The sequence below is a fragment of the Zeugodacus cucurbitae genome, chromosome 6 (genome assembly GCF_028554725.1).
Source record: "Zeugodacus cucurbitae isolate PBARC_wt_2022May chromosome 6, idZeuCucr1.2, whole genome shotgun sequence".
NCBI classification, from domain to species: domain Eukaryota; kingdom Metazoa; phylum Arthropoda; class Insecta; order Diptera; family Tephritidae; genus Zeugodacus; species Zeugodacus cucurbitae.
Genome location: NC_071671.1, coordinates 6,975,555 through 7,003,036, shown reverse-complemented (window position 1 = coordinate 7,003,036; position 27,482 = coordinate 6,975,555). Strand labels below are relative to the sequence as shown.

At 29.9% G+C, this 27,482-nt stretch overlaps 2 protein-coding genes across 8 annotated transcripts in view; one reads left to right on the top strand and one right to left on the bottom strand.

The window, feature by feature from the left end:
- The window catches only part of LOC105210283 (protein lin-54 homolog), a 107,811-nt gene that overhangs the window by 58,805 nt on the left and 21,524 nt on the right, over nt 1-27,482 (top strand). The gene's annotated exons all lie outside the window — the stretch shown is intronic.
- LOC105210279 (synaptic vesicular amine transporter) overlaps nt 1-27,482 on the bottom strand; it is a 61,655-nt gene that overhangs the window by 32,041 nt on the left and 2,132 nt on the right. Inside the window, exons 2-3 of one of the 7 annotated variants that reach the window (XM_054234076.1) lie at nt 24,818-25,127; nt 19,858-20,059 (exon numbers count right to left, since the gene is read on the bottom strand). The gene's annotated coding sequence lies outside the window, so the exon portion shown is untranslated. Of the gene's footprint in view, nt 1-5,323; nt 5,487-7,537; nt 7,617-10,808; nt 11,093-19,857; nt 20,060-24,817; nt 25,190-27,482 lie in introns of those variants that run through there. The other 6 variants (XM_011181110.3, XM_054234079.1, XM_011181114.3 and 3 more) reach the window with 6 other exon arrangements.

Below are 27,482 nucleotides of genomic sequence, written 5' to 3'. Positions count from 1 at the left end.
AGCCTTTCGTAGAGTAACTGCAACATTTGATAGTGTGCGGAAGGTAAGAGTGGTGGGCGTGTAATCAAAATCAGTAAAGTCGACTAATAGACAAAAGCTGCTTAGGCTTATGGATGACAGAACGCAGAGAACATAGAGTGTAACCAAAGTACATGTTGTTGTGGTTGTGGGGATATGGTCAAATGGATAGTCTTACTAGGTGTTTACGTTGCTTATTATTCCTTTATTCTAAATAAAAAAAGCTGCTAATATTAGTATTAATATTTCATAACGTGATTTTGAAAAGCTTTTAATTCGGAATTTTGTATGTATTTTCGAACTTTTCCAAAAATTTTTAAAGTTTGAGTAATATGATTACTGATAAAACATGAACTATATTTTCACATAAAATATAATTAAAACTAAATAACATTCGACATTTTTGCAAAAAAAAGGTTTCATTTCTGGTCAAAAGCGTATATACAGTGGTGTGTTCAAAAAATAACGGGAATTTTCGTTTTTTGAAAAATATTTATTCATTCGTCTACTATAATATTGTAACCTTTAAAATAGTATCCACTCGATGCAATGCACTTATACCAGCGCTTCTTCTGATCGTCGAAACACTTCTCAAACTCGATATATGGGAGAGCGTTTGGGTCATTAAGCGAAAGCGCATAAAAAGAAAAAAGAATTACAGTTGGACTCTCCAAACTCTTGAAACTTTAAAATTTAATATTCCCGTTATTTTTTGAACACACTTTGCATATCTCTAATAGCAGTATAGCACCGAAACGTGCTCGAAGCTTTGCAATAAAACTAATTTTAAATATTTGTATTTATTTTTAAAATTTTTTCTAGTTTTATATGCCACTGAGAATTCTAGCGTGCAATGGCTTTGTTTATATATTTCTCATATCTTATATTCTGTATAAATATTTCACGAAAAAAATGTTATTTAACATACTTAAAACAACAATTATTCCTCACTAAAACATTGACCCGATTTAAAGTTATTACTTTTTAAAAGCGCATATTCCCAGCTATTGTTTTCCTCACTAAGCCAATAAATTTATCTATCTCCTTTCCTCATCTTTATTTGCTTGTTTTCAATTAGTTGCCATTTAATTTTGTTAATTATATTATATGTTTACGAATATAATTTCACTCAACCCAACCGATTTAATTAGACACCCTTAATTGCTTTTTGAATATTCATTCACAACAACAACAATGTTTCACGCTTATTAGAAAATTATTTGTGCGTGTGTTTGTGCTTGCAACACGTGCTACCAATTTTTAATAACAATTTACATGGATTATAGAATCGTGTAGAGGCATACATATGTATGTTTTCTATGCACATATGTTCATATATGGCAGGCCATTTTTTGGCTAATTTCTTTCTAATGACGTTTTAAAGCCACGAAGAAAATTACAAAATACAGTCGGTGTGCATTAAATTAAGAGCAGTGATTATATTTTATATATATATTAATTATTAGTGTAAAAGTTAAAAAAATATTTTGAATTTTTTTTAAATTATTTTTGAAAAATATAAAATAAATTTTGAAACAATTATTTAAAAAAAAAAATATTTTTTTGTAAACAAATATTGAAAGATAAATATTGTTTTAGGGAAAAAAAGGAAAAAAAAAATGTTTCATAAAAAAATTATTTTTATTTTATATATAAAAAAAATAGTTTTCAGTAATTTTTTATTTTTTTGAAAACAAATATTAAAAGAAAAGTATTTTTTTGAGAAAAAAATATTTTTCAGTTATTTTTTTTTCAAAAAATATTTTTACTTTATATATAAAAAAAAATAGTTTTCAGTAATTTGTTATTTTTTTCAAATATAATATTTTTTTTCAATATTTGTTACAAAAATATTTTTTTCAGTATTTTTATCCAAAAATATTTTTTCAGTATTTTTATCCAAAAATATTTTCTTCAGTTTATTTTTGGCAAAAATATTTTTTTGATCATTTAAATATCTAAATTTTTAATTTATAATTGGTTTCAGAGTTTTTAAATTCATAAATAAAGAATATAAAATACAAAAGAATTTTTTTTGAAAACAAATATTAAAAGAAAATTATTTTTTTGAGAAAAAAACAGGAAAAATTATTTTTCAGTTATTTTTTTCAAAAAATATTTTTATTTTATATATAAAAAAAAAATAGTTTTCAGTAATTTGTTATTTTTTTTTAAATATAATATTTTTTTTCAATATTTGTTAAAAAAATATTTTTTCAGTATTTTTATCCAAAAATATTTTTTTCAGTTTTTTTTTGGCAAAAATATTTTTTTGAGCATTTAAATATCTAAATTTTTAATTTATAATTGGTTTCAGAGTTTTTAAATTCATAAATAAAGAATATGAAATACAAAAGAATTTTTTTTTGAAAACAAATTTTAAAAGAAAATTATTTTTTTGAGAAAAAAACAGGAAAAATTATTTTTCAGTTTTTTTTTTCAAAAAATATTTTTATTTTATATATAAAAAAATAGTTTTCAGTAATTTGTTATTTTTTTTTTTCAAAAAATATAATTTTTTTTTTCAATATTTGTTAAAAAAATATTTTTTTCATTATTTTTATCCAAAAATATTTTTTTCAGTTTTTTTTTGCAAAAATATTTTTTTTGAGCATTTAAATATCTAAATTTTTAATTTATAATTGGTTTCAGAGTTTTTAAATTCATAAATAAAGAATATCGTTGGCTTAATAGAGAAAAGGCGTATCTACATTTTTTTCGAAATCGCGTTTTTACTGTATTCTGGTAGACCACTGTATAATACTCCTCCCCTTAAAAAATTATTGGGCTATGATCGTAAATAACGGATTTATAGTCATATAAAAAAAAAGCCCTAACTCATTCGAAGTTACAATAACAACATAAAGCCCTATCTCAAATAACTTCAGTGAAATTAAAAATAATACCAAAATTATACCACAATTGAATTTGTTACCAGTTTTGAATAAAAATTGCAAAATAAATGTTTTTTGCATCTTAAGTTTTTAAGGTTTTATTCAGTTTTTTCCTTCTCCTGAAAAGTAACGAAAAGTGTAGATACGCCTTTTCTATATTAAGCCATCGATATGAAATACAAAAGAATTTTTTTTGAAAATATTTTCAAAATATTTTTTATAGCATTAGAAAACTTTTTTTCTATAGAAATTTTAGTCTTTCAGTTTAAATAAAGCAAATATAATCACATTACATGCAACAACAACACACCCACTTACTTAAGCGCCTTCAAGCCATTCTACTCACTTATCAAGCTATTCAATCAAGCAAAAGACGCCAAGGCCTCAACAGAAGTCGTCAATTATGACAGCTTTTTGATTTAATTGACAGTGGTTAATTGAATTTATATGAAACGAACTTCTACCAGCAAGTGTAAGTGAGAAGAGGGTGGTGAAATGTATGAAAGTGCAACGCAACAGCTTGACAAGTGTCAGAAAAGCAAACGCACTTCAATACAAAGGGCGCCGAAAGTAGACGAGCCAACAACAACTTTTCGTTGCGATCAAAGCAAAAACAATTTTAGCGCCAAAGTTTTTCATTGAATTGAGCCCATCATCGTTCGAGGCGCAAAAGACGGCGCTCGCTTGAGAAACACTCCACCCGCCACTTTCTGCATGCATCGTGTGTTCCTCTGCGCCATTTACCACAACTGCCTTTTCATTGAATTTTGCATGTCACTCCCTTGCTGCCAATACCCCGTGCCACCATGCCGCCACTGCGCCAAAGTGTGCGTTCAATCGACGCTCTAAATGAATTATGAAAATTGAATTTCCTTAGAAAATTTTGTAAATTGTAAATTGACTAGCTTTTCATTTACTTACTTACTACTTCCTCACACGGCTATTTATTTCAGTGTTTAGAAGTGTATGTGTGTCTTTTCAAAAATGTTACTTTTATTTTATTATGACTTGAATACTACTAGTATTCAATTTCGTTTTTTGTAAGCAGTTATGTTAGTTCTTACAAAGCTACAAAATTACTACAAAGCGAACAAAGATATTATTCGATATTCGCGTGCTGTCTGGTTAAAGACCTAAGATAGACCACGGATCAGTCGATAAAACTGGCATATACCATAGCAGATGTTTTGAAATGCCAGAGTTGTTACATTCTTTCGAAATTGTCGTCTTTAGGGTACGAAATGATTCCGGTAGAGGTGACTTAGAGCAGCCTAATGACTGAAATAACTGGCAAACAATCCTCTACCAGAAGTGAAGACTTGTGTGCAACATTATTAGAGAAGAGAGTGCCTATAAATTTCACGAAGACAGAATCACTTTCGGTTTGTGTAATTTATGACTACGAAGTTTCTTCAAATTAGTCCGACCGAGCAGGGTTATGCAACAGGGTCTAGAACCATTTGTCAGACAAACCTCTTGACACCGCTCCGTCACCTCTTTTACCTATTTTGTCTCCTCTTTGGTAATAGTTTTTGGAGTAAAGGGACCGTTATTAGTTATTATCCAGATTGAAAGTACAGCTGGCTTTTATATATTTCAAGAAGTTGGTAAATAAGGGGTTGATTAGAGGTATCAAGTTTGAGGGTAAATACTGTACAGAGTATGCTCCATTTCTCACTTCATACACAATTCCCTATTAATATTTAGGAATTCATCGAGAGACTTGGCTCGTTCAGGGTTTCTTTTTATTGGCTCGTAGTCTATTATCAATTTAAGCTCCAAATAATGCATTTATATTGTATACTAAGAATACTGGTGGGTCTTTATACCAGTAACTATATGCTCAGGAAGCATCTATACAATATGACACCACATAGACACCTGCAGCTTTTTTGGCATGGGGGCTGAAACTCTGTTGTTAGAATGTGGTGCATTTCACAGAAGCGAGAGCAGAATATTGGGTCTTAATAATCCAATTGAGGAGCGCATCGACTTCCTTACTCCTGGCACCATTCTGGAATTCATTAGAGTGCTGGGACTAATGGAGTCGATGTATATATCGGGAGGGACAATAGACCACCTTTTCTATATTACGGATTTATCTACAACATTGGATCACTTTCATTCTTGTTTGCAGTACGGATTGACAATTATGGTTGTCTAATACTGTGAATTCTTTATTTTGAGGGATAATTTTTATTCATCCTAAGGTACTTTCTTTCGATTTCCCTCAATAATCAGCGAAATAATATATAAAGTAAAGGATTAAATATTTAATTTTTGATTCAGAATACAAAAAAAGAAACATTAAGCCTCATTGTTGATATTAAACAAAATTCACGATTTCTAAAAAGCACACAGTAATACGAGTTTGGATTAAATTAAATTAAAAATCAACTAGTAGCGCTTACTTGGCTATGCTCACTTACGTTTAATTGCAAATTTTATGATTTTTATGCGCACATAAATTGTTATTAAATATATATTTTATATTTTTTTTTTAATAAAAAATTTATTTTATTTATTTTAATTATAATAATATTTATAAAAAAAATTAAAATTTTAAAGTTTTTTATTTTAATAAATATAATAATCAATAATTTTGTATTTTTTTTTTGAAAATTTAAATTTTTTTTATTTTAATTTTTAAAATTCTATAATAAATTGATTTATATTCTCATCATTTTCGTATTTATAAAAAAATTAAATTTTCATATTTTTTTTTATTTAAATTTTTTTTTTTATTTTAATAAATATAATAATTAATAATTTTGTATTTTTATTTGAAAATTTAAATTTTTTTTTATTTTAATTTTTCAAATTCTCAAATATAATTTATTTATATTCTCATCATTTTCGTATTTATAAAAAAATTAAATTTTATATATTTTTTTATTTAAAATTTATTTTTTTATTTTAATAAATATAATAATTAATAATTTTGTATTTTTTTTTTTTTGAAAATTTAAATTTTTTTTATTATAATTTTTAAAATTCTATAATATAATTGATTTATATTCTCATCATTTTCGTATTTATAAAAATATTAAATTTTTATATTTTTTTATTTAAAATTTTTTTTTTTATTTTAATAAATATAATAATTAATAATTTTGTATTTTTTTTTTAATTTAAATTTTTTTTATTTTAATTTTTCAAATTCTCAAATATAATTTATTTATATTCTCATCATTTTCGTATTTATAAAAAAATTAAATTTTTAAATTTTTTTATTTAAAATTTATTTTTTTATTTTAATAAATATAATAATTAATAATTTTGTATTTTTTTTTTGAAAATTTAAATTTTTTTTATTTATATAAAAATTAAATTTTTATATTTTTTTTTATTTAAAATTTATTTTTTTATTTTAATAAATATAAATATTTAATAATTTTGTATTTTTTTTTGAAAATTTAATTTATATTTTTTAATTTATATTTTTTTATTTAAAATTTATTTTTTTATTTTAATAAATATAATAATTAATAATTTTGTATTTTTATTTGAAAATTTAAATTTTTTTTTATTTTAATTTTTCAAATTCTCAAATATAATTTATTTATATTCTCATCATTTTCGTATTTATAAAAAAATTAAATTTTATATATTTTTTTATTTAAAATTTATTTTTTTATTTTAATAAATATAATAATTAATAATTTTGTATTTTTTTTTGAAAATTTAAATTTTTTTTATTTTAATTTTTAAAATTCTATAATATAATTGATTTATATTCTCATCATTTTCGTATTTATAAAAATATTAAATTTTTATATTTTTTTATTTAAAATTTATTTTTATATTTTAGTAAATATAATAATTAATAATTTTGTATTTTTTTTTGAAAATTTAAATTTTTTTATTTTAATTTTTAAAATTCTCAAATATAATTGATTTATATTCTCATCATTTTCGTATTTATAAAAAAAATTAAATTTTTATATTTTTTTATTTAAAATTTATTTTTTATTTTAATAAATATAATAATTAATAATTTTGTATTTTTTTTTTTAATTTAAATTTTTTTTATTTTAATTTTTCAAATTCTCAAATATAATTTATTTATATTCTCATCATTTTCGTTTATGTATTTCAAGCTACAACACGAGCTAGGCAATTAAAAACGGCACTCTAAAGCTTAATTATGCAAGTAATTAACAAATATTATTCTCGTGCACTTTTGCTTTTGAACTTCTGCTATTTTTGTTGTGCTTGCTCTATTATTTGTTGTTGTGTTCAGCTGAGTTACAGTTAATTCAACACTTCCGATTGTGTGACTGAATACACAGAAAAACTGTTTAATTTACTTTTTTTCAGCGCACTTTATATATTCATGTACATATGAATACATATATTTTTATGATTCTGTGTAACTTGTTTTTAATTATTATTATTATTATTTTCTTATTTTTAAAACACGCGAAACTTCGTTAGAAATTCCAGTACCATTTTTCGTTGGTTGGCAATTTTTTTCACAGTTTAAAAAAATTTTATTTCAAATTTCAATTAATTCAAATCAAAATTTTTACATGTAAAATTTAACTGCGTGAAATGCGCGCCAAAAATTTTTCACTAGCTCAAGAAATGCTAATCTAACGGCAAGCGTCAAGCGTGTTACTCACACTTGTCCAGCGTGTTTGAATGCCGACAAACGACTCAATTCGATGCGCAACAGTCGGTTAGTAAGTAGGCGAAAAAATCATAAGAAATCTTAAATAAATATGCACACAATGAAGTAGGTAAATATACATATGTGCATATGTATGTATGTATTTGTAAATATGTATATAAGTCACAATAAAATTGCATGTTTTGAACAATTTGACTAAACCGTCGGCGTACCGGAATTCGTGTACTTGCAAGAGAGTAATTGATATCACACATATATCGATAAATATATATATCATATAAATATATATGTATATCTGTATATATGTATGCCACATCTGGACAACATTACGTTTTCTGGACTCACACGTAGTAGTTGTCGCGACAAGTGTTTAGAGCTGAGCTTATTATTATTATTATGGTGTATACAAATAGTACTCGTGCATTTCTATTTACATTTTTCACCTCTTTCTTATGCACACAAATGTCGAAAAATAATAAAAATCAAATAAAAACGCTCAACATTTGCTTAGAAATTTCAATTTCACGTTATTTGCGCTCTTTTTGTGTACAACAAATTTTTTATGCAAATTTGTTTTGAACTCTTCAAATGTCACTTACATATTATATGTGGGAATAAATAGTTGAGGAATAACAAAAACTACTATTGATTGTCGATATCAATAATAGGGGGTTTTTGTTAATCCGAATTTGTTTAAGTTCAATAAAAATGATATTTGTTCGAGACTTACAAGAGAACTACACAAAGTAACTCTTCCAACAAGTTTAATGATTGTTAAAATTTTATGAAAGAAACTTTAAAGCAATCATTATTGAGCTTAGTTGAGACCACAATACCACACAATCCATACGAGGTGTGTTCAAAAAATAACGGGAATTTTCGTTATGACAAAAAAAATATTTTTTCATTCGTCTACATTAATATTGTTGCGTTTAAAATAGTCCCCGATCGATATTATGCACTTATCGGCTTCTTCCAGTCGTCGAAAGACTTCTCAAACTCGATTTTCGAGATAGTCTTTGGCTCTTTCAGCGATTTCCCGTATGCTTGTAGAACTGGGGCATCTGTAATGTTTTTGTGGCCAAAAATTCACGAACAAGCAACGATGTGTGAGCTTTCCAATTGTTATTTTAGAATTCCCGTTATTTTTTGAATATACCTCGTATACCAAACGTACTTTCATAAATAATACTGATTATTTAAGCTTAATAAGCCTCTAACTTTAGTAGTAGTAGTAGCTAGTAGCTTGCTTGGTTCTGCCATTTAGTGCTGACTGAGAAGAATTGATTATGAGCAATATAATACATAAATATTAATTTATAGATTACTTATGAAAGACCTCTAAAATATCTTAAAAATCTCCATAAAACTACTTTCGTAGATCAAATTTCAATAACTGGCGTGATTCCGACAGTCTGAATTCGACTTTAAACTAATACTTTCACATCTAGTTAGATAAGCATGAATAAAATCTAAATACTAATCTTAAATCTAATCCTAAATTTTACTAAATACACAAATTTCTGGTAACACTGCCAGCATATTTCAAATCTGTATATTAATTGATTAAATTTCGTATTGTTTATGATAATCTAATCGAAATCGATTTAATTATTCGCGAAGCAATTTATTAAGCTGTTTATTCAACCATTTGCTCGCATCCGATACAAAGGGGAATCACACTGTGGATTCAGAGTGTTCTAAACAAAAAAGCTTGTGTGTCGCTTTAATTTTCAAAATTCAAACAAGAGATTAACTTTATTAAGAAATGTATAGAAAATTATATCGAATATCCGTACATACGAAATAAATACTTCCAATAAAATTGGTTCCATCAAAAATAACGCCATTAAATTCTAAGTACACTCACTGTAATCCAACTGGAAATTACTTAGCAAACAACAATCCTCGATAACAGGTTCCAAACGATATAATAAAAGCAAATTAACCCAATCGATCAAAAAAATTTCGGTTTGTATATATACATATGTAGAATTCATATACATAGCCACTCGTTTATCGATTTGCCGTAAAAATGCCCGAGGTAATTATTGCATCATCTACTGAGTGATAATCAGAAATATCGAAACACAAAGAATATTTGAGAAGAATAATTTGACAAGTACATAGATTTGTATGTTTTCTTCAAACAATTGCATTAAAAAGCTCACTTCACAGTATAAAATCGACCAAAAAAAGAATAAGAATAAAAGACACAAAAATTAAAAAAAAATGTTTAACTGACATATTCAAAATTGCGGCGGCTTGAGTTCAAAGCGCCTTAAGTGAAACGACATCGTGTGTGTACCAAATGTATGTATGAATACTAAAGCGTAATAAAGTTATTAAATAAAATAGCGTGGGCGGGTTAAGGCATACATAAAAGTGTAGAGAACTTCTTCAGATTATTTTTTTATGATTTAATAGTGAAAAAAAACAAAAAAAATAGTTTTGCAAGTTCTTTGATGAGTACCATAGGAAATTTTGACATGAATAGCTTCTTATAAAATCCATTATTCATTCGGAGCCAGACTTGAGTTTATTTTTGTAATTTTTTTTTATTTTATTTTATATACCAGGTGTGTTCAAAAAATAACGGGAATTTTAAAATTTCAAGGGGGGATAATTTTTATTCATGCTTATCTGACTAGATATGAAAGTATTAGTTTAAAGTCGAATTCATACTGTCGGAATCACACCAGTTATTAAAATTTGATCATCGAAAGTAGTTTTATGGACATTTTTAAAATATTTTAGAAGTCTTTCATGAGTAATCCATAAATTAATATTTATGTATTATAATTCTCATAATCAATTCTTCTCAGACAGAACCAAGAAAGCTACTAGCTACTACTACTACTAAAGCTAGAGGCTTTAAGCTTAATAATCAGTATTAATTATGAAAGTTCGTTTGGTATACGAGGTGAATTCAAAAAATAACGGTAATTTTAAAATTTCAAGGGGATTAATATTAAAAAAAAAAAATTAAAATTATTTTTCGAACATATCTAGTATTATACTTTCCTATATAAGTACTCACGAATTATCAATAATAAACTACATAAAAATAATTGTCTACATTTGGGCTCATCAAGCGTCGAAACATTGCCTACTTTTTGTCGCATTGACCAAAAAGTCGAATGAATAGCGAAGTTTCATAGAAGAGAGATAAAAAAATGTTGAAGGATATTTAAAATTTGATTTTTTTTAATAAAAAAAAACTCGAAGCTCATTCTGAATAAAAAGATCACACAGTAGTTTACCTTTGTCAAGTAGAAAATAATGCCAAAATCAAAATATATATTCGCACTTCTTTATTACACTTCACTATTTTCAGACACACAATTTAAGAAGTCGATAAGGATTCACTTCACAATTTTTTTTTAATGCTCTTAATTCTTATATATAATACTAACTGTTTGATAAATTTTAAATTATATGTTTTTCATAAAATAACTTTTTTCTTCCACTCAATTACTGTTTAATACCGCGAATTATTTGTTTTTGATTGATTTGTAACGATCTGTCATAAATGGCAGCTAATCCTCAACTAAAAGCCCTAGAGATTTTCTTAGTACTTAAATAAATTAAAGTAAATCGTAGATGTAATGAAAGTAGCTTGTTCAAGCAAATGATAGCGCTCTCATAGTTTTCGTTCAAGTAGGTGGGATAAAAAATACCCTACATGAAAGAGAATTTGAAAACATGGTTTCTTAGAATAAATCTGATTCTTAACCCAACTAGTCTACAATAAGTTTTGCTGAAGAGGTTATGGAAAGAAAATTGTTTAATTTTAAATAGGTGAAGTTTGACCATAATTTCATAAAAGTTCGATTCTTCTAGTGATCTCTTTCTTCACAGCTTTCTGAGATTTTTTCTAAATATTTGTGTATTTGTCATACACAACAATTTCCCAATATATATTTTGAGTGATTCACATCTTTTACTAACTATTTCATTCGCTTATCGTTGCAATTCTCAACCAGGTTATAATTATTTATAAAAGTATATTTTAGACAAAAAATTGTCGAATGATAAATTTGAGTACCGAAAACAAATATGTGTTTGAGAAATACGAATTCTTATTAATCTATTTTTTTTCCAATGCATTTCAAACTCTTTCACATGTCATGTAGGGTATAAATTATTCTTAATGCGTCTGTCTATTGAATAATTATGCATTTCTAGTAGTGCAATGGTTCGTGCTACTTATTCTTCATGTACAATAATTAATTGTATATTTCAATACATCAATATTATTGCCATTTCGAATGTTAATTTATTGCCTTTTAATGGTTTCAATTGTCATATGGTTTGTGCGAATAAAAATGTACTCAAGTGCAATTAATTGACTGTGAAGATTCTTGTTAAAAATAAAAAAAAAAAAAACATAACTGAATTTTAATGTGTGAAAATACAAGTAACTAAGCTAATTGTTCTAATACTAAGATGAAACAAAGTATTTATTAACTGGAAATTTACTTTAAGTAAATAAATAGTTTTTAGTTATTATATAATTACAATAAAGTTTCAAGTGCCTAATAATTTGTTATGGTAATGAACAATTAATTTGTATTATTGCCTTTAAATGGTTCGGCGATAACGAATGTCGGCGAACTTGATTATATTAATTATTATAATAATTATTATGAATATATTAATGATGATGTAAATATGCAAATATTGGTTTACTTAGTATGTTTAAGATGTTATCGTGATAAATCGGGGAACTCTCGCTTTCGAGGAAAGGGTGATATTGCAACTTTATCACTCTGTTTTTAAATTAAATTATGAAATTTATCTAAGAACTTATTTTGCTGGAAATTTCCCAGAATATGCATCTAGTGAAGATATTCGGGCGAAGAAAATGCCAGACTCTTCTACTAAAAAGAGTTGTGGAGTCCATAACGGTTTATTCAAATTGTTATTATTAACAGAAGGATATCGTAGATTATGAGCTATATTTCTTTACCGAATTCACCTAGAAATGTTCAAGTGAGGTAGGTAGGTAGGTAGGTAGGTAGGTAGGAGTGCAGCCATATAATTTTACGGCCCAATTAGCACTACATAGATGTGCCATTTTGATACACTATTCGCAGACCTTATAATTTACTGTTATCCCGTTTCATCTTTCCGCTCAAACCATTTTATGTTTTCGATGAAGCTACTTATGTCCGATATGCTTTTAGTGGACATCCATTCAAGGCTTAATGCCTGATGGCTTCCAAGTGTCCTGTGTCAGATCTGCGATAGGACTGGACATTCGCAGAAAAAGTGGAATATTGCTTCCTTATTCCCCTCTAGTTCACAGCCTCGACAAATGTTATAGGGTATGCCCATTTTCATTGCATGTTCTCCAAATGGCCAATGACACGTTAGAGTAGCTGTAAGTCTGAAAATACTTTTCCTGGACCTATTTAATAATACTACAGATCTAGTCTTATCATATTTTGGCCATATCTGTTTAGTTATTTTATATTTTGTTGTATTCTTCCATCTGTTCTCTGCTAATTGTTCAAATTGTATGTTGAGCTCTCTTTTGGTCGTTCCTAGCGGGCATGGTATTGGCTCAGCATCGGATTCGTCTAGAACGGCTCCTGCTTTTGCCAACTCGTCTGCCCTTTCGTTACCGTAGATGTTCCTATGGTATGGTCGGGAACCCAGACCAAGTCTAATTGTAGTTTGTTTTTCAGAGTGCTCAATGCCTTCAAGCAGTTATGGACTACGCTAGAGTTAGTCAGTGGCGTCGACAAGGCCAGGAGCGCCGCCTGATTATCTGTATAAATTATTGTTTTTTGTATCCTCTGGTAGTTAGCCAATAGAGCTTCACTGGCCTTCTCTATGACCAGTTCTTCCGCTTGGAAGATGCTAGCCAAGTTCGGTAGACGGAAGGAGCGAGAAAAGTTAAGATCATCGGAGTAGACACCTGTGCCTACTCCGCAGTCCATTTTGGACCCGTCGGTGTAGACTGATATAGTATTTTCCTCCCTTATTAGGCCTTCTTTTTAATTTGTTAGCGAATAATTCGAATTTTCTGAAAATAAGACTTGTAAGCGAGTATTGAAGTACTGAAAAAAAATAGCACAAGTTATTTTATAACGTTCACTAGGAAGATCATAGGCCAAATATTAGCATCGATTTACCTTTCGGTCTTCAAAAAGTTTCCTATGAGAACGTATTATGCGAGTGCAAGATAAGAATTTACAAGATGTGTTCAATAATAAACGGGAATTTTATTATTTTTTAAATTCGCTAGTTTGGAGAGCCCAATTGTCAATTTTTTTTTTATTATGCTGATATACTTGCCCCTGAAGTATAATAAAAGTATCAGCCCTTTTCCCTTTAGCAGTCGTGTTTTTATGAGCTTTGCGATTTTCATTTGTTAAGGGGTTATATATGTTGAGGTGCGGTAAAATGGGGAAAATTTTGATTTTCTGTACATGTATGTAGCCATATTTTTATTGAATACTTAGTATACGTCTTGTGTAGTACAATGTCTAATCTATAAAATCAGCTCAAGAACATAAAAAATACTAATATCCTTGATGGTGTCCTTGAACGATTCAAAAAATGTCTGCAAACGGAGCAGATTTTCTCGAAAAGGCAAATGTATTGAAACATTCATAACATTGATATTTAAATTTAAACGAAATCGTTCAAGGACATGGCAAATAAATAACAAACAATTTGATAAAAAAAAGATTATATCCGCAACCACGTTTTCGGAAAAAATATGATTTCGAGAAAATCGCGTTTAAAGTTTCAGTTGTAGCGGAGCAAGATGCAAACACTATAAATTCGGTTCTACTGCTTAAGTCTCTACAAAAATTTGAGATAATAATATTAAGAACCTATCCTTTAAGATAAAAGAAAAAAATTCCATTTTTTGACCGACTTCAACATACATATATGTATAACCCCTTAAAATCTCACACTTCGTTTTTTCTACGTGAATTCTTGGTCAAAACCTCCGCTGGAGATCATAAAAAATATAAGCATTTCTGTTATTTAAAAAATACTTTCACGTTTCATCTAATATTTATAGAACCAATTAAATACTTACCGATTATATGATAGCTTTGTTATAATTTACATATTTGCAAATTTTGTAAATCACCAGCAATTGCTTTGCCAACAAGCCGCTTAGAACACACACATTCACACACGCCACACAACAATTAAATAAAGGCATTACATTTGCATTTAAATGGCGTTAAGTGACTGCATACGAAATGAAATGTGAAATTTTCCGCCTACAAAGAGCTAGCGGCAGCTTCCACATACCTTTCGTGCATACACACACACACACACACGAGTGCTCATGAACTTGACTTGCAAATGCGGCCAATTTTATTGGTTGCGATTTGTAGGCGCGACAATTCATACGCCAGCGAACCAATTAAAATTCATTTACATTTCAAATGTTTTCCTGACGATGCATAACTGAATTACATATATGATAGACAAACGGCGTTTTAGTGCATGGGCAGGCATATACATGTGCAATTACATGTTTATTGACTTATTGACAAACAAAATGCTTTAGTTACGAATCAAAGCAATGCATTTAGCATTAATCAATTTATTGGTTAATAATACTTTATTAATTCATATGTATGGACGTGTATACTCAATTAGCGCAGTTAAAATAAGAAGCATTGTCATGGCGTTAATTTAATTTGGCCGTTAACGCTTTTTGATATTCTATTAAATGTTGCTTGCTTAATTACAGAAACAACAACAATATTTATTTGAAATAGTAATCTATACGTTTTCATCGTCAATTCCCATCTATATTATATGCCCTTCTCAGCTTAACGCACGCGACCGATCTTTTGCCCATACCGATCTCAGCTCTTACAATTCCGCCAACTCCCCTGCACATTTCGTCGCTTTATCTGCATTTGACTAATTGCTGCTCATTTGTATGGTATCGTTTGTTATTGCTGTTATTGTTTCTGTCGATTATTGTTTGCTTTGTGTTTGAACTTGACCAAGAAGCCGATATAAACTATTTAAGTTATGCAAAGATATGCACATACATATCGACATATTAACATATGTATATTCGTCTGTTGTTGTAAACTATTTCCCATTATGCTGCGCCGCGTTCAATGGCATTGATGGCGCGCACTCAGCCATGAGACTTCAATAAAATGTTGATTTAATGACGTATCTGTTGTGACAACAACAATAACAAACAAGTAAGGAAGGGCTAAGTTCGGGTGTAACCGAACATTTTGTACTCTCGCAATTTATTTATTTAACTTTATTTATATTATATAATACACAATTTGACCCACATATTCGTCATATATATTGTATAAAGTCCATTGAAAGTTGGAAACCATAATGTTAGGTTAGAAGCACCGAGGTCCTCATGTTCGATATATGGGGCCTTAAAAACCTATGGTCCGATTTCGGCGATTTTTAGAATGGGGCTGCCACACTATTAACATAGTATTTGTGCAAAGTTCTGCACCGATATCTTCACTAGTGCTTAATTTATATATTGTAAAGTAAACGATTCAATTCGTCTTCAAAGTTCTGGTATATAGGAAGTAGGCGTGGTTGTGAAGCGATTTGGCCTATTTTCACAACATATCATTGGGATGTAGGGAAACTATTACAAACCAAGTTTCATTGAAATCGGTCGAGTAGTTCCTGAGATATGGTTTTTGACCCATAAGTGCTTTATTTATGGCTTAGTTATGGCACTTTATGTGTTTTCGGCCATTTTGTGGGCGTGGCAGTGGTCTGATTTTGCTCATTTTCGAAAGCAACCTTCCTATGGTGCCAAGATTTGAACTTCGGATTTGAACTCCACTCTTCACCCTGATCACTTTGGTATATATAACCCTATATCTAACTCGTTTAGTTTTGGGTGTTACAAACAACCGTTATGTGAACAAAGCTATAATACTCTCTTTAGCAACATTTGTTGCGAGAGTATAAAAATGTTATTGTTGATTTAGTATTTCTTCCGATTGGATAGGAAGGGTCTTAATTGTCTATATTGACTGCAATGGGTGCACGTGGAAATGCATACATGTTTGTAAATATTTCATAATGCAGTTGTAATAATTCCGCTGATAAAGACGACATATCGCTCATTTACTTGAATAGTGTCACAACTCAAAAAACACGATTTTTGAGTTGAGTATGCAGAAATGTGCGCAATTTCAGCGTCCATGTTGTATAAAAATTACATTCCGATGCATAGAAAAATAAACCGTGAAATTAGAATGTGCCGTTATTAAACTTGTCATGTTGCAATAACGACACTTCTCAGTTGTGCCAGAATTAGGCATGTATTTTGTTCTGAAAGAGAGACATATTTTGTGTTACAACACATATTGTCATAGAGTGAATTTGGTTTTCTTTTCAGAAAGAACGACATATTTTGTATTACAATGATATTGGTGAAAAATAATTAAATTTTTCATATTGATTTTTTTCAACAAAAACGACACATTTGACTTATGACGGCGAAATTGAATTATTTTTTTCACAAATAACGATATAATTCAAAATGGGTCACGTTCATGTCCAAGAAAAAGCATTAGTACACTCTATTTGGTCCATTTATGCTCAACATTGGATTTAATATATTTGTTATTAAAGTGATGGAATTTTTCCACATTTGCTTAATAAGAGACAATTGAAAACTTTAAATCGCTCTCCTGAAAAATCGGCTTTTTTGAGTTGTGACACTATTCAAGTAAATGAGCGATTTGTTCTAGGTGATTGGAGGCATTTTTTACCCGAAATCGCTTTTCCAAGCAAGCTTAGACCTTAGACGCCTCCAGAAAAGATCAATAATATTTATGATCTAGATATTTAGACCAACAGACATACACTTAGTATTAACCCCTATTATAGGCAACATGTATTTCTGCCAATATACATTCAAACATTCTTCCTGTAATATCTTCGTATTATAGTGCTAATGGTTTCAATCCGTGAAAACTAAATAATTGTATATGGGAAAAGGCTTCTTAAAACTCCTTATTATACTCTCGCAACAAAAGTTGCTAAAGAGAGTATTATAGTTTTTTTCACATAACGGTTGTTTTTAACATCCAAAACTGAAAGAGTTCGATATAGGGTTATATATACCAAAGTAATCAGGATGACGAATAGTTTTGAAATCCGAAAGTCTGTCCATCCGTCTGTGCAAGCTGTAACTTGAGTAAAAATTAAGATATCTTGACGAAACTTGGCACAAATACTCCTTGGGACCATAAGAGGGTTGCTTTCGAAAATGGGCGAAATCGGACCACTGCCACGCCCACAAAATGGCGTAAACCAAAAACCTATAAATTGTCATAACTAAGCCATAAATGAAGTGATAAATGTAAAATTTGGAATAAAGGAACGAACTAGGAAGGGGCATATTTGGGTGTAATTTTTTTGGGGAAGTGGGCGTGGCCCCGCCCACAAATCGGTTATTTGTATATAACCACCTCCCATACAAAAGTTAGCTTGAAAATGACTAAAAGTGGGTTAACTCATTAACCAGAAACGTCAGAAACACTAAATTTTACAGAAGAAATAGCAGAAGGAAGCTGCACTCAGATTTTTTTACAAAATGAAAAATGGGCGTGGCATCGCCCACTTATGGGTCAAAAACCATATCTCAGGAACTACTCGACAGAAATTTCACTTGAGAAAAAATTGTCGAAAACGGATTATAACTTTTCAAGGCCCCTGTTATCGAACATGTTGAACTTCGCGCTTAAGGGTAAATTTTAACCGAAAATATGGATAATTCTCTCTGATAATTTAATGTAATTCAGAGAAAATTGTTTGCTTCTAATAGTGTGTCTCTGTTCCAAAAATTATTAAAATCGGATAATAACATCTCCTAGGTCCCATATACCTAATTATAGGTTTTACAAAAATACGGTGGGCTTTAATCTACATTTATGTATTGGTTAATATGTGAGATACTATATCTTTGCGAAATTAATTAATTATTAATGGTGAAAATGAATGAAATCGGTTCAGGAATTACCTCAGCCCTCATACACTATATAGGACGATTTTCGTTATTCTATTAAACTTTATGCCGAATTTATAGGTAAATTTGTGTGTTATCCAGACCTGTCTGTCTGCACTCTAAATCTCATGTTCCTTGGAGCTATATCCAGAATTGTTCTAAATTACGATCAAAAGTAAATGACGACGTCTTCCATTAATCGATATAAAAATTATTCAAGGATCTTAAGTTCAATTTTTTTGATCTGTTATATTTAGAGAACATACTTCACAAAAACTATTTCCTGGATTGTTCTAAGCTACGATCTATAGTAAATGATGTCGCCTTCGATTAATCGAGAATAAATTTATTTCAATGGTCTTAAGTTCAGATTTGCAGAATACTGACTAGGTTTGTGTTGATCTTTAGTCCTAAAAATTAACTGAGAATTCGCTACAAGATCTCCCTGCTATCCGGCTATCTAGAACTCATGCTCCTCAGAGCTATTTCAAGGATTGTTGTAAGCTAAGATCTAAAGTAAATGAAGTCGTTTTCGTTTAATCGAGAATAAAAATTATTCAAAGATCTTAAGTACACATTTTATATAAGACAATAATCAAGGTCTTTAAATTGCAACATCGACTTAAAGTAGTTGGAGTATGTAATGGCTTCGTTATCAGAACCTCTCAAAACTTCTTCAACCATTCAATCATTTGGGTTCTTAGACGTTTTAATGACAGAATACTTTCAGTTTACTTTGAAATGGACTGAAAAAACTTAAGAGTTGTTTCGAATCTAGATGAAAAGTTTTCTTTGATTTAGCCAAGAATCATCTGTAGTATTTTATTGGTAAATGTCGGCACTTTCAATCAACGGTATATTCATAAATTTCTTAAAATAATTTTCAAAAATTTTTCATACACCAAATTGCGACTGCAAATATTACAATTCATATCGTACATAAGTATATACATATTTATTCATTTTTTCTGAAAGAACGGTCTTCATTCAAATTTACACTAAAATCTACCCCAAAATCATTTTTAGCTACTTGTTGCATCACTGTGAGTACTTAGTTACCAAAAAGCAACTGAAATCAATTTAAGCAGCATGCCACCTATCACCTGCCACCGCAAAAATCCCGTATCATTTCAACATTTTGAGATACTTAACTGTATCCCCTGAGGCACTTTGACGGCTGAGGCGGGAATACCCGCACAAACATAAATGTGAAACAGCAATAAGTGTAACACATTGTCATTTGCAACAAGCATAGATACATACAATGAAAGCTGTGCCGCTTTTTCCGCAATATTTATGCTCGTACTTACCTATTTTGGAATTCGTCTGTGTTGGCAAGTATGTTGACAAGGATAATCGCTGCGTTGCGTCTACTTTGGCTGACCGTGCTTTCGTGGGAATTGTGGTTGTTGGATGATGTGGTATTACGGTTTTTTTTTTTGTTGTCTGTCTTATTGCTATTGTTGTTGTCGGCGTTAGGTTGCGTGGGTGGTAATGCTTAGCGTTGAATTCCTGTGGGAAAGGCATAAGAAAGTATTAAAGTATTAGAGATTGATTGTTGTTGTAAGCGACGCAGTGCAATTAAGTAATGCTCCATAATTTTAAAAGCTACTTATGCTGGTAATTAATCTGAAAATCTAAATAATATTTAATGCTGGATTTGTTGTTTTTAATGATGGATTAACTGCTGAACATATTTGATTACAGAAATTATTTCAAAATTGTTCAATAAATATATACACTACTGGAAAAAATTAAGGAATCAAAAAAAAATTCCAAATTTTTGGGCAAATTTCAACAGGCCGTAACTTCGAAAGAAATGGTCGTTCAAGAAATCGATTAAGAAGGAAATTATAGCTCCAAGTGTCTAGTTTTTGGATTATAACTTTAAAAATTTGTAACCTCTGCGGTTTTTGAGTAATCGTAAAAAAACCAACAACGAATGATTCATGCTGCAAATACAAGACATTTGTTTTGATGTTCCCAAAATATTTTTTTTAAATAATAATTTGTGAATCGAAAGCATCCCGCTTCTAATATCACTTAAAAAAAAATAAAAATATTAAAGCCTTGCAATTTTTTTTGCTTTAATATTATTATCGATTGAACAGTAAAGGTATTTTCAGTTTTTAAATATTTTATATTTTCTCACGCGAATCGAAAGCAAAAATATTGAGCAAATAGCCGCGGGCTATTCAATTTAAATATTCGCGCAGATTGAAAGAAGGCCGATTCAATATGTGCTTAAACAGGGGCATAAATACATATATATGTATGTACATATTTAATAACGATTATGTTATATAAATATGTAATATTAAATTCATACATATATTTCCACATATCATTATTTACTGGCTACGAATGTACTACTCTTGGTACTTTAATGTAGCTCCAATGGCAGAAAGTCATTCAAATTTATTTTTAATATAACGGTTGATTTTTTGGACGTGTGGTTTTCAATGAGGCAATTCTTTTGTCGAAGTTGGTCTTTTTAACAGCTGTTACTTGATTTATACTCAGTTTGGCGAACAGCCTTGAACAACGACCAGAACAACGTTTATTGCTGACATATGTACGCTCCCAATTGCTAAAAAAATTGGTCTAAAATTGGGTCTCTTGTCAGGAATTTATTCGCGCTAGCCGCGGCGGTTAGGTTAGGTTAGGTTGTAAGGCTGTTTCCCAAAGGGAAAAACACACGTAGACTTTGAAATATAGTCCTTTGTGAAGCCTGGTTCCCCCTAGATTAACAATTAGGCGTCGACAAAGCGCCCTGAACGTACTACAAATCTGCAGAGATTTTTAAGTTCTATATTCTCTATTTCGCGAGCCTGTTCTAAAAAGTGAGATCCAAGAAATGTCTTTCTTGATCTCGCAAATGCGGGACATTCCAGAAGAAAGTGATGAGACGATTCCACCTCACCCTCCTCCATGCAGCTTCTACAGCTAGCATCCGGTAAGATTTTTAACCTTACAGCGTGTATCCCAATGGAGCAATGGCCAGTAAGAACCCCTACGACTAAGGAGAGGCCGCGGCGGTTACTTACCCGATATTTTTTTTAAAACCGAATGACAAGCACTTATCTTTATAATAATGCTAACTTCTTGAATATAACATTAAATTATATCCGTTTTATTTCTAATTGAAAACTTCTTGTCTAAAACAGTCACCCTTTATATGTGAATATGTAAATTTTGAAAAATTATATATCAATTTTAACTTATTTTTTGCATTACAATAATTCATTTCAATATATAAGTATATGCAAATATATCAGAAATGCTGGAAATTTGCCACTAACACATTTAATTTAATTTAGTTCAATACTAATTATGGTTAACAAACCTAAAGTAAATAGTAAAATAAATTAGGTCATTGCCAAAAACTCTAATTTTTTTAAATATTGTCTCGCTTTAACTGTATTTTCAAAAGTATATGTAAAATTTATATCAATCTGAGAACACTCAGCATATGGCCCCGCCTCCAAATCGGTTATTCGTATATATCTCGCAAACCAATGAAGTTATATAAACCAAACTTTCTGCAGTCTGTACTCTTACGTACCCCACCACACACCATGAAAATAGTTGAAATCGGATAATAACCACGCCCACCTCCCATACAAAAGTTAGGTTGAAAATTACTAACTCACTAACGAAAAACGTCAGAAACACTAAATTTTTCATAAGAAATGGCAGATGGAAGCTGCATTCACATTTTTTTACAAAATGGAAAATGGGCGTGGCATCGCCCACTTATGGGTCAAAAACCAAATCTCAGGAACTACTCGACCGATTTCAATGAAATTCGGTATATAATATTTTCTTGACACCCTGATGACACGTGTGGAAAATAGATGAAATCGGTTCACAACCACGACAACTTCCCATGTAACTCAACTTTGAACTCCTATTCCTTTCCTTCACTTCATAATATATCCATAAGGTAGCGAAATAAAACTTTACGCAAGTACTGTATATGATCTGTGGCATCCCTTGTGAAAAAATTATCGAATCGGACTATAACTTTTGAAGGCCTCGATTGTCGAATATGAAGAATTCAGTGCCCCGTGGTAATTTTTCACCTGTAAATCTCTCAGTTATCTTAGTTTAATTTAGGGGAAATATTTTTCTTCTAATAGTGTGTCTCTGTACCAGAGATGGTTAAAATCGGGTCATAACTTCCCCTAGCTCTCAAATACCTCATTATAGAATTTTCAAATTGGGGCCAAATGTGTGTTATCTTAATAAAAATATATCAATAAATTGCGAGAGTATAAAATGTTCGGTTGCACCCGAACTTAGCCTTTCTTTACTTCTTTTTTGAACTTCGAACGCATTTATTTTGATTTTTGAGGATAACATAGAAAATTGGAGAATATACGTTTTTTACTTATAACTTAATCTCCCGGCTACTACGTTAATCTGGAAGAGATTTCGTTGGTAAAGCCACAAAGCCTTTTGAAATTCGCAACAAACGCTGGCATCCTAAAGGATGACTACTCCTCATTAACCAAGTGACGGCACTCCATCTGGTTTCACAAAGGACCAAAACTGGTCTATGTGTGGCATTGTAGCCTGCCAGAGTAACCTAACCTAACCTAATCTCCCGGCAAAAAATTGTTTGGTCCAACACCCAGTGTATCATTAACAAGCGATGTAAATAATCTTTTAGTGAATTCCCAGCTATAAGAGTATGGTTGAATGTATTATTCATTAACAATTAATCAGTTAATCCCCCAACACATATTAAAATAAAGGCCGACGTTGGCAAGTGAGAGCCCTTCTACCGACACAAGTGGTGGAAAAATAGCCTTTCAGTGACAGAAAATGTTACTGATAACGTCACAAACATGCTGGCATCCCTTATTAAACCTTGACCACTGTCAAATGCAGTGCATAGATTTTTTTGTATTTATGTGTATGTAGATATTTAGAGTTGAATATTAAACAGAATCCACATTAAAATGATGGGTTTTTAAACGACCATACAAGCATAAATCCAGCCTCAAACTTAAGTGTTTCTTTAAATTAATATTTCGCTGTCTATATCACATTTGTCATGGCTTAGAATTCGTGTTACCTCAACTTTTAAAAATATTTAGAAAACATTTTTCCAATAGCATTAGTTTCTCAGGAAGCAATGTTAGACATTTCATAGTGTTCTAGACATGTGGAGCCAGTATGTGAACCAGAACTTTATAGGCTCCTTAGAAAATAGTAGAAAGAACGTTATAAAAACAATAACATTTCAAAATTAAGTTGAAAGTATGCCAATTTTGTTAATATCACATTTACTTTTGTCTTATGTTAAATATAATAATTAAAAATAATTAATATTACTTTTTCTTTTTTTATTATTTAAGTAAACAGCTACAAATGGTTGTCATATCCTTTTCACACAGCCAAATTAATTGATCAATTAAAACGTGGATTGAGAAACCAGTTTTTGCCTTTCAAGTCGATTAAAATTCAATCAAAAAAAATTAATGCAGATTTTAATTTTGTATGATAAATCGATCTTTATAAAGGTTTTAAGCGAGGTCGGTAAATTGATCAATTTACTCAGTGTGAAAAGGCTATTACGGTGTGTCAAAATTTTTTGTGACACACAGCTAAATGTAATATTTGCACAAAAATTCATCAAAAAAAATTACGAGAAAATCAATATTAGAAAAAAATAGTAGTAATAATAGTGCCAAAAGCTTTAAACACGAGTCTATGAATTATAAAAATAACAAACAGTTTTTTATAAAAATTAGTTTATGATAGTATTGACTTCAATTTTCATATTTAAGCACTTTTGTGTTCGAACCACTACTCAAATCAAGTACTGAATCGATGTATTAGAGCGCATGGAACTAATTTGTAGCCACAGTGATTTTGTAAAGAAGCGATTTCGTAATTTTAATTTAAGAATTTTTTTTTTTCAAAATTCTAATTTTGTTGTTATTTTTATTTTTTGTAGTAGTTTTATAAGATTTTTTCAGTTCTAAATATGACAATTTCAGATACTCTCGCCTCCCTAATATTGAAAATTTAATTTTTTACCGTTACTTGAGTTTTTCATTTAAAATTATTTATTTATTAAATATACATATATTTTATATTGGGAACTATAAAAAATAAATACTGTTATTTTTTGTACTTATTTTAACTACTATAAAAAATAAAGACAATAAATAAATATTAATTTAATACTTGCTATAAAAATTCACTTTTTTTAAGGAATTATTGATAAAAAAATTAAAAATTTATTTTTTTACTTACTCTAATTTGTTGTCTAAAATTTCACATAGTTTTTACAGTGCTGCGTATGTTATATGTGATTACTGTACATCATCTGCTTATAAGCTCGTTGCTCAACTAAAAATATTTTCACTTTAAACTTTATATTCACACTAGAAGTACATATTAATGTTTTTTTATGAAACTTCGTTTAATTATTATTTTTTTTAGTTCACGTCAACACACAAATATTAAATTTTTTTCTTCCGTTTATCAAAAACTACCTTTTTTATTTATTAAATGTTCTTCTTTTTTGTTAAGCACTTTGTAGACATTCAAAACTAAAAATGTGCTGAAATAAATAAATTATATATTTATATTTCTTATGCCAGTATATCCACACGGCAGCTGGCAGCTGGAACACACTTCCATCAGCAACGAGATCTCGTCTCGCACTGACTAAGCAAGTGGCATTTGTCCTGGCAGGATGCTGTTGCCGCCGATGCTGCAAACACATAAATATATGTATATGTAGTTGTTGAAGGCGCGCAGAGTACAGGCGCATCCCACAAAGTCACTCAGCAGTTGATTGCGGCGACAGCCATGCATCGCTGCTTTGTAGATAACTTTCCAACTTTTACAGCCTGTTGCTGGCAGCGCAGCAACAGTTGAGTGGAGTTTTATTTTCTTTCTGCGCCGTTGCATGTGTACATACACATATGTATTGTGAGTTTAACGATGTTTTGTTGGGAGAAGCACATTTATGTATATATAGTGAGTGCTAGCAGACATTATATACATATACATATGTGTATATATGTAAACGCATGCAGAAACACTTGTTGGCTCAATGCAATGCGCTTGCAGAGTTTGTTTCATGCCTAATTGACTTCGCGTGCAATTCTCATGCAATAAGTATATGGTGCGGTACACCAGTGCGTATGAGTTATATGCAATGTGTGATTGTAGGGAAATGTTGATATACATATGTGTGTTATGTGTATATGTATGAATATTGTATTTAAAAAAATCTTGTATTTTCTTATATATACACACACATAAATCGTTTTAACAGTAATTTTTCATTTTTTCCGAATATTCATATAGATAAAACATATGATACATTCGAGATGTGTTAAAAAATAATGGTAATTTTGAGATTTTCAATTGTTCAAAAATTCAATTGTAAATTTTTTTATAATTTTTTTTTTGTATTTTGAAGGAGCGTCTTTTTACTATCGTACGTGAAATCGCCGAAAGAGACAATAGCTATTTCAACAAGTAAGGAAAGGCTAAGTTCGGGTGCAACCGAACATTTTATACTCTCGCAATTTATTGAAGACATTTTATTAAGATAACATTCAAATTAGCCCATAAATTCGGCATAAAGTTTAATATGTCAAGAAAATATTATATACCGAATTTCATTGAAATCTGTTGAGTAGTCCCTGAGATATGGTTTTTGACCAATAAGTGGGCGATGCCACGCCCATTTTGCATTTTGTAAACAAATCTGAGTGCAGCCTCCTTCTGCTATTTCTTCTGTAAAATTTAATGTTTCTGGCGTTTTTCGTTAGTGAGTTAACCCACTTTTAGTCATTTTCAACCTAATCTTTGTATGGGAGGTGGGCGTGATTATTATCCGATTTCAACTATTTTCATGGTGTGTGGTTGTGTACGTAAGAGAACCGACTGCATAAAATTTGGTTTATATAGCCTTATTGGTTTGCGAGTTAAATACAAAAAACAGATTTGTGGGCGGGGCTACTCCCAGTTCCCCAAAAAAAAAACACCCAAATATGCCCCTTCCTCGTGCGATCCCTTAATCCAAATTTTACTTTCATAACTTCATTTATGGCTGAGTTGTGACACTTTATGTGTTTTTGGTTTTCGCCATTTTCTGGGCGTGGCAATGGTGCGATTCAGCAAGGAATATTTGTTCCAAGTTTCGTCAAGATATCTTAATTTTTACTCAAGTTACAGCTTGCACAGACGGACAGACAGACAGACGGCCAGACGGCCAGACGGACGGACGGACAGACATCATCAAATCTACTCGTCACCCTGATCACTTTGGTATATATGACTCTATATCTCACTCTTTTAGTTTTGGGTGTTACAAACAACCGCTATGTGAACAAAACTATAATACTCTCTTAGCAACTTTTGTTGCGCGAGTATAAAAATCGAGTTTGAGAAGTGAAATACTTTCGACGATTGTAAGAAACGATGCATAATGCCTATTTAGAACATTCATGTATACGAATAACATTTTTCAAAAAAATACAATTACCGTTATTTTTTGTACGCACCTCGGTGATTGGATTTACGCAATTTTTGTATCTGTGTACATTTTAAAATACATATGTGTGCATAATTCCTCTGCGACAAATGAATAATCTAACTTATTTGACTTTCTCACTCAAGCTGGGAAACAATTAAGTGAGTCTTTACTTTTGGACTTCATTCTTTTAGAAAGTGTTAAATGTTTAAGCACGAAGGTAGACTGATAAGTGAGAATATAGCAAAGTCTTGAACTTCTATTTCATTTTCTTTACATTGTATTTAATTATTTTTAAATGTGAAGTTTGATTGATTCTTCATATAAGTGAAAAATATTTAAAAGTTTTACGAAAGTGAATTTAAGCCAACAATTATTTTATTTATTTTTTTATTTTTTTTTATTTTTTTTTATTTTTTTTTTTTT